The 8,996-nt window shown below is 39.1% G+C and overlaps 1 pseudogene; it reads left to right on the top strand.

Moving 5' to 3' along the window:
• The first annotated feature begins 4,791 nt into the window (after nucleotides 1-4,791).
• LOC112024651 (UDP-glycosyltransferase 87A1-like) lies at nucleotides 4,792-7,867 on the top strand (annotated as a pseudogene).
• Nucleotides 7,868-8,996: the final 1,129 nt, after the last annotated feature.

Genomic DNA, 8,996 nt, shown 5'->3' with positions numbered 1-8,996 from the left:
GAAGTGGTAGACAGAGTCAAGGTATTGCATGGTCCTCGGACCCAAACCTATGGTAAAACTACACACACCATTATATATGAGTACTGGGCATAACCAGGGTATTGCATGGTCCTCGAACCCAAACCTATGGTAAAACTACACACACCATTATATCTGAGTACTGGGCATAACCAGGGTATTGCATGGTCCTCGGACTCAAACCCATAGAGAAAATAACTATCTAGAGAAAAACCAAAGCGTTACTTAGAATTAAGCTATACTACGATCTTTAGATTTATATTCGAAGGATAACAGATGGTTTCACGAGGCTAACTCCAAAATAGAACACGCATATTGAGCAGAATACAATAGTAAAGCAAACAAAAGAAAAGAAAATATCATTAGTTGGAAGCAAAGTATTAAGTATTCGATTCAAAAAGAAAGTATACAACTCCTTTACAACGCCACTGAGGCAAGAAACAAAATGAAATAAAAGAGAAAATAAACAAATTTATCCTATGACCGTATACTAGTCTCCTCAACTCAGTAGGCAAGTTAAGTCAGAAAGCAAATCAAAAGGCTTGGGCCAAGGCCTAAGGGCTTGATCCCGGAAGATCCGTCGGAGGACTTGCCACGTCTTGGGGTATTTCCCGACCCTCAGTTACAACTTCCCCCAACGCTATCTGGGGCTCAACCTCCTCGGATGGTTGATCAGTTAACGGCGCATCCTCGGCGGTTTTATCTTGATTTTCAACCGATGGTAGTGAGGATCCCTCCTCAGGAGCAGCAGGTGCAACCTCGCGAATGGCAATAGGGTAATATACCCTGTCCTCCCTTCTAAGATCAGATGAGGCATCAACCCCTGCTTGGTTGAGGGCTTCATGCCAGGTTTGAGAACAGTAATGCCTGCACACTGCAGGAACTTAAGCCCGAAGGGTGGCTTCAGTCTTAGCCACCCCTTCTGCGAAAGCATCCTCCTTTGCCTTTTCCACAGAGTGCTCAGCGTCTATTTTCGCAAATTTCGCCTCGTCTTTGTCTCTCACAGCCTCGTCCTTGGCATACTCGGCAACCCCTTTCTCATGGATTGCCTTGGTCAACTGCTCCTTCATATAGGTAATGTTCTTCTTGGCAGTTTGTAATTGACCCTCAACGTCTTGCAAGCGATTAGTCTGATCCTCAGCTTGCTTCCTGGCCAAGGCTAGGTCAGAGTCAGCAGTATCCCTGGCCTTCGTCATCTTTGTCAGGTCATCGGTCGCCTTTTTTAGGTCGGCCTCGGATCTCTTTAGAATATTGGCAGCCTCCAAGAATTTGTCGCGCTCTTGCGCTAAGGCATTGCTATGGTCATCAACCTCCTCGCCCAACCTGAAAAGGGCCTGGATAGCCTGCCAGCAAAAACAAGCAACTCTGTAAAGAGAAAGAAAGATACTAAGCGACAAAATTTTGAGTAAAATGAATAGGTGCCAAAGGACCTACCATGCCTAGATATTTCTTAAGGTCGAGGACAACCTCTGACCCACTCATTTTCTCTAACTCGGCTATGTTAGTGGGAAGAAGAAGAGATTTCTCCAGGGCCTCGGCCACGAGAGCGCCCTCGTCTCCTTGAGACTCCCGCATCGATGCGTTATCCATCAGGGGCTGATCATGGAGCATGGTAGCAGGCAGTCAGGCTTGAGCCTCGGACTGCTGGGTGACCTTCTTGCTCTTCCGTTGATCACCGAGCTTCAGTTGCTTCGGAGGCCTGCGAAACCTACCCTCCTCAGGCGAAGAATGAGATTTGCTCACATCCATTGGCTCCTTACCCTTGGAAAGTCTTTTCCTTTTCGGGTCATGAGACTCGGTAGGAGGGTCTGTTACTGTAGGAACGGAGGACAATCTGGTTTGCATGGTTAGAATTTGGGGCTGAGGTGCTGGGGGCTGGGGCTGTGACTCCCCTGGTACATCCTTCTTGAAACCACCTTCGAGCAAGTCAAGAAGATTGGTTTGGGGCTGTCTTTTTAAACCCATTTCAGCCTGAGTACCAACTCTTAGGGACTGGAGATCGGCTTCGGACAAATGAGGGTCTCCTAGATCACCAGAGGGATCCTCGGATTGATCAGCTAGGTCAAACACACTATATTCGTCCTCGGAGGAACTCAATTCAACCACCTCCCTTGCCTTCTTAGATGGTCCTTTCTCGGCCACCGTTACTTGTTGGGATGAAGAGGGGCCAGATAGCAGAATGCCTTCAAGTATATAAGACCCCCCAGTAAAAGCAAAATCATCCTCCACCCCGGTAATCTGCATAAGCCGAGGGTCACGAGCCCTAATTATGTGCTTCGGAACTGGGAATGATGTCTGAGCTGGGTCGCATCCGAGGATTTTATGAGCAGCTCTGACCTGGTTATCAAGTTCGTTCAAGAAAAGGTCTGACCTGAGAACGGTTTCCAAATCCATTTTGTTAACCAGGTGGAAATGACGTGCAAAGGCGTGCGGATCTGCGAAGAGAAAAGCAAAAGTCCTATGGTTAATCAACCAAATCGAATATACAGGTATAAAACTTGAAAATACTGAAACCTAGATTATCTTGTACTTCTGATGCCCTACCTGGTTCCCTCTCTACTGTTGGGCAATGAAAGCCGTCGTGCCACTCTCCCGACACTATAACGAAATCTTGGTTTAACCCCTTATTGGAGTCTGGAAGACACTGGATAAAACGAACCCTATCGTCCCTTGTCTTCATATAGTACGTCTTACCCCTTAGGTGATGAAGGTTGTAACACCAGTTCACATCGTGATGAGTCAGTCTCAGCCCCATTTTTTCATTCAGGGTATCTACACACCCTAATATCCTAAATACATTCACAGCACACTGAGTAGGAGATAGGCGAAAATGCCTAAGGTAATTGAGGGTCATCGGCCTCATAGGGATTCTCATCCCTCCTTCTACAAAAGCGACTATCGGGATCACGACTATCGGGATCACGACTTCACCCTCTCTCCTTTTAAGGTACCACTCCCCTTCTTCACAGTATTTCAAGTTCACATTATTGGGTATTCCATAGTCGACAATGAATTTGTTCATCATCTCGTCGGATTCAACCAACTTCTTAAACTTACCCATTCCCCAAAGATGACTAAAAGTTCTAAAAAGAAGAAAATGAGGAGCAAAATCAAGGAAATTTGGGATCGCTAGAAAAAGAAGACTTATAGAAGTATGACGATACTCTTCAGATGGTGTACAAGTCGAACCAGATTCAAATCATACGCGTCAATAATTGTAAGCGCAAAAATGATGAATCCAGGCGATTCAAACAGGTACTTATACTCCCCCTTAGGTTCTCCAAATGTAACCGCTTGCTCATAAAAGCAAAAGATCATGCCGTTGAAAATAGGAAACGTGGTGCCGCCAAAATTTAATGTGGGCACCCATTAAGTATTGAAACGCTAAAAACGCACATCGGGCAGTCAAAAAGCCGCCAGCATCAACACAAATCGAAGTGGGGCAACTCGTATGGAGGACCCGCATGTATCAAAACCCTCCTCCCCATCCGAGGGAACGTGCAGCAGGGTTTTGAGGGGCTATTGTGGGGCCCGTGGGCCTGATAGCCTCGGCCCATCGTGTAGCAGGCCCAAGGCCCATGCCGAGGAGCACAGACTATTCAGGGCTAAATTGGGGAAAGCCTCTTTTCCCAATCCACGCCGAGGACCTCTTTATCCTCGGCCTGACAAAAATGATTTTTGGGAAAGATTAACCCCAAAGTAAGCTGTCACCCTCGCATTTAATGCACTCAACTAACCCCCCTGACCGCATTAATGGGGAGATAACCCCTTGGCAGGATAACGTTGATCAGAGTGAACCACTTGAGTACTGATAAGGCCTCTGATGAGACGGACGACCAGAAGAAAGGCAAATAGATGATCAACAGATGGAAGAAGGAGAGAGGAAGATGAAAACTATATAAGAAAAGCAAATAAAGTAAAAGAGGGGGGAAAAAAAAAAGAAAAAGAAAGAAGAGAAAAAGGTCTCCTCGGCCACAGGCCGAGGAGCATCCCCCCAATTTGTAAAGAAACTCTTAGTCTTTTTTGTAAGGAAAGTTCATGCATGGTGATCGACGGCCAGCGCCTAAACCTTTAACCTACTCTCTATAAATCTATTGTTTGGACTGGATTGGGCTGAAAACTCATTCATATTCAGGGTCAATCCAAATTGAGTCCCTACAATATATAATCCAAGTGGTGACAACCGACAACCATGAATACTGGTATCAAGGAAGACACAAATGGGATTAAAGAAACATGGTTTATATTTTACAAATTAAGCATATCTATAAAATAATTCATGAGCGTACAGTTAATACATGCTAGATTGTATAATAGTTTGAAGTCCATCGCCTATAAAATGCTTGGTATGTTGAGGCAGAGAAGCAAAACTAGAAAGATAATACAGCCCTATCAATATAACTGCACTGTTCATCTTCTTTCTTTTGTTTCATTTCAGTCATCCCTCTATACCTTGTGTGTTTAAGTGTGTCTATATATACATGTTAAAATGTAATTTGTAATCGACAAGTGGCTCCCTAAGTGTCACAGAAAGAAGCAATTGAAATTTAGGTGTCAACAAATGAAGAATCCAGCAGCAGCAAAATTGAACAAGCATGCAAGTGGACACCTCATGGACAAGTGTCAATTAAAGAGAAATAAAGCAAACTTAAAATTAAGCAAACTTCTGTAGTATTATTGAAACTTGTAGTCATCCTAAACTCCTAACATATCTATATATAGATGTGAGAACAATGAAAATTACAATGAAATATTTGTGCTGCAATACTCTGTTTTTCTTCATATCTAGTATAACATTAACATATCTACAAAAGTTAAAAACTAAATTCTACTCCTAGCCATATAATTAAGAACTTGCACCCAACAATATATATGGAATCAATCACCTTCCAGCACGTGGCAGCGATACCTTTCCCATGCCAAGGCCACATCAACGCCATGATGGGTGTATGCAAGTCATTATCTTCAAAACCAGGCCATGGAATTCTCATCACCATCGTTGTCACTGAAGAGTGGCTCAGCTGCATCTGTGGCTCTGACCCCAGCAAGCCAAATGATAACAGTAACAACACCATTTGCTTCGCTACCATCCCTAACGTGGTCGAGCGTGAAAAAATGGGTGACTTTGGGCCCTTCAACGAAGTGGTGAAGGCGAAAATGGAGGCTCCCGTTGAAGAACTCCTGGATCGACTCGACCCTCCGGTAAATAGAATCATAGCTGACTTTGAGCTGCAGTGGCCACTCGACTTAGCGATTCGAAAGGAAATTCCAATTGCCTGGCTTTGGAGCATATCAGCTTTTTTTTTTCTCCATGCTTCATCGTTATTATGTTTTCACACAGCATCATCATTTGCCACTTCACTTTATAGGTACTTACTTTAGTAATAATGCATTAGTGTGAAATAAAAATAGCAGATCACATCTCTCATATTTTTTGCCACAATTTAATAACATATATGACTGTGACTTGAGATCCATCACTAAACCTACCATTTTTTGTCTTTCACTCACAGTCAGCATCTATTATGGTTGCACTAAAAATTGTGGAACAAAAATTGTCTCTTAATCAAGAGTTTTATGGTGGAACAAAAATTGTCTCTTAATCAAGAGTTTTATGGCTCAAGTGGGGTTAGCACAATCTGATATTTTCAACAGAAACTTTCAGGATTCAAATGACTTTCACTTGTTAATGATAATCCTTCAAACACAAGGTGACATGATATACTCTTGGGACACAATATTTTTGTAATTTTTTTTCATAGCTACTAACATAATTTGTTGTGAAAGGTACCATTATTAAAATAAATTAAAAATTAACAAAAAAAATCGTAATCGGAGTAGTGTAATAATTGTTTTTATAAGGTTGTTTCTATTGAAGATGTTCAAATTTCTCATTTCCTAACTAACGAATATATAAAGACCCCGAATATTGAATCAATAAAAAGTCAATCCAATTAAAAACCTAAACTATTTTATTAAAAAAAAACTGTTGTATGTAAAGTATGACAAATTATTATTGACCATAAAGATGATCAATAATTTTTATGCCAAAAAGTAAGAAGAGTGTATTAGTTGTTATCAAATTAAAAGAGAGATAACAAAATTAAATTAATAATTTTGTATTTCAAAATCAAGAAGAGTAATTTTTACATAAAAAAATTATGATATATAAATTTAAATAGATGTTATTTAATTTATATCTAAATATAGATAGGAATTCACTTAAAATCATTTCTTTAGGTGTCAAATTGTATTGGGTCGGCTTTGACAATAATTAGTATATAACATAACAAAAGAAGTGTCAATGATAGACTCAAATAAGAGTAATGTCTCACAATAAAATCATATGTTTTACTCTTATGTTCCACTTTGTACTCTACTATATGTCCATTCTTTTTCATTTTAAACTTTGATTATTATTATTATTATTATTATTATTATTATTATATATAAACATGTGACAAATTATAATTAGTAGAGCATATATAAAATGGACTGTTCAATATGGGACAAAATATTTTTATTCATGTCCCTGGTATTACTTTAAAAATCTCCACTTCCTTACTATAATATTAATATATGTATATGTTTACTAGTTGGACACCTCATAGAAATTAAATTTAATTGTTTTGTATGTTAGTTTCAAATCACAAGAGAGAATCCATTTCACTGTACATTTTATTTCTTAAATCAAAAAATATATTTGCCACATCATAATTTTAAATGGTAAAGCCATTGATAAATTTTTAAATTTATAATATTTAATCCAAACCATGAATTATGTTCATTTTAAGTGGAGAGGATTTTTTCCTGGCTAACTATTCACTTTGTTTTTCAACTAAGCCCACCTATTTCAAGTGCAAAAGATTGATTTGCAATTAGTGCATATATATTAGCCGGTTTCATAAGATATTTTGTCCTTCTTTGGTGTGATAGATGACGAAGACAATCATGTGGAAAACATACCCGGGATTTCTTCAACTGATTTAGAAGACCTACGAATCGTATTTCATGAAAACAACCCAAAAGGAATGGAACAAATCTTGAATTGCTTTTCAATGGTGTCCAAAGCACAATATCTTCTTGTCAATTCCTTCTATGAGCTTGAAGCTCAAACATTTGACTCTTTGAAAGCAACATTTCCTTTCCCTGTGTACCCTATTGGTCCTACCAACCGTTACTTGGAACCAAAACTTGATCAACAAGTTCCTTTACAACTACAGCAACTATTGACTATCTAAAATGGTTGGATTCCCAGCCTGCATGCTCTGTCTTGCATGTTTCATTTGGAAGTTTTTTTGAGCTTTCAAGCACTCAAATGGATGAATTCGCAGTCGCACTTTGTAGTAGTGGTGTTCGGTTCTTGTGGGTGGCGCGAGGGGAAGCTTCTAGGCTGAAAGAAACTTGTGGTGGTGATAAAGGGTTGGTAGTGCCTTGGTGTGACCAACTAAGAGTGTTGTGCCATCCTTCTATAGGGGGATTTTGGTCCCATTCTGGGTGGAATTCAGTCCAAGAAACTATTTATGCAGGCATTCCTATGCTTGCTTTTCCCTTATTTTTGGATCAAGTTCCTAACAGAAGGAAAATTGAGGAAGACTGGAAGATTGGGTGGAGGGTAAAGAGAGCAGAGATAGGAAGTGAAATTTTGGTGGCGACAGAAGATATATTACAACACATACAAAGGTTTATGGATCTTGAAAATTGTGAGGGAAAAGAAGCTAGGAAAAGAGCAAGAGAACTAAAAAATATGTGTGATCAAGCAACTGCTAAAGGTAGATCATTTGATTCTCATTTGGATGCATTTGTTAGTGACCTTTTAGAGGCAATATGAACCATTAAGAAGTTTCGTTATTATATGGGATTTATGTGGGTTTTTTTTCTTTTTCTTTTTTTTTATTTATTTTTATTTTAAAAAAGAGAATATGTGTGGCTTGCTGAACATGATTATGAAATTAGTAGTAAATGTATAATACTATTACTCAATTAAGTTAATGTGTCAATAAATTTGTTGCAAGTGGTTGATCTAGCCAATTTAATGTAATTATGACCTTAAGTTGCTTATGATGATTAATGGAATCATCAATATCTTTGTAACAATAGTGATAATTACATATTGTGTATGCGAAACACAGCTGAAAAATCGTATTTTGAAAATGTGATTTTAGCTAAAGTGTGTAAGTGCGTAAGTGCGTGTTACAATAATTAGCGTTTTTTTTTTTTTAATTGTAATTTTAAGCTTGTATATTCTGATGAATCTCAAGACAAGTGGTTGCCGACAATAGCAAGCAATAGTCAGCAACATTTTGTTGATTTGTAGTGGCAAATCGTTGATGTTGTTGATCACTTGGTCCCAAATGGGGATGGCAGTTCAATTAAGAAGTGAAAATTATGTATTCAACTCAAGAGGCGTTCCAAATGGGTTGGATTAGATTCGAGGGGAACTGCTAAATAAAACCGTTTTGACATTTAGTTTAAACTGCAAGTGGTTTTCGAAATAAGAGAATGCTGAGTGTCGTTTACAATATTTCAGCCTTTTAAAACTAAAGGACATGTCATCTCTTCTTTCTTCTTGAAAATAGATGCAGGCTACATGAACGGCCTCGCAGTGTTTCAAACCAAAGGCATTGGTTAGTACAAAAGAAGAAATACAAACCGGAAAATTATTGACTCAATATTATAAGATAGAACATGATAGGTTTTAAAAGCATTGTGAGAAAACCTGACTTTGCAAAATGACAATGCGCCCTACGGCCTAAATTTTCAAATTCAAGTCTACTGACTTAAACCGGTATCACTAAAATGACTTGAAATGTTTATTTAAGTCTTGGTTTGAGTGAATCAAAAACCATTGAGAAAGCCATAATGAGGATAAATACATTTATAACCCTTCGAGGATTTAACTATAATTTATATATCACCCATTAATGCTTGAAGTGGGAGAACCTGCTTGTGGTCCAAGTTTCCAAAGGGCCTGTGCT

Source organism: Quercus suber, unplaced genomic scaffold (genome assembly GCF_002906115.3).
Source record: "Quercus suber isolate HL8 unplaced genomic scaffold, Cork oak 2.0 scaffold_741, whole genome shotgun sequence".
In the NCBI taxonomy this organism is placed as follows: Eukaryota; Viridiplantae; Streptophyta; class Magnoliopsida; order Fagales; family Fagaceae; genus Quercus; species Quercus suber.
Note: the sequence above shows the minus strand (reverse complement) of the source record. Positions and strands in the feature narration are given on the sequence as shown.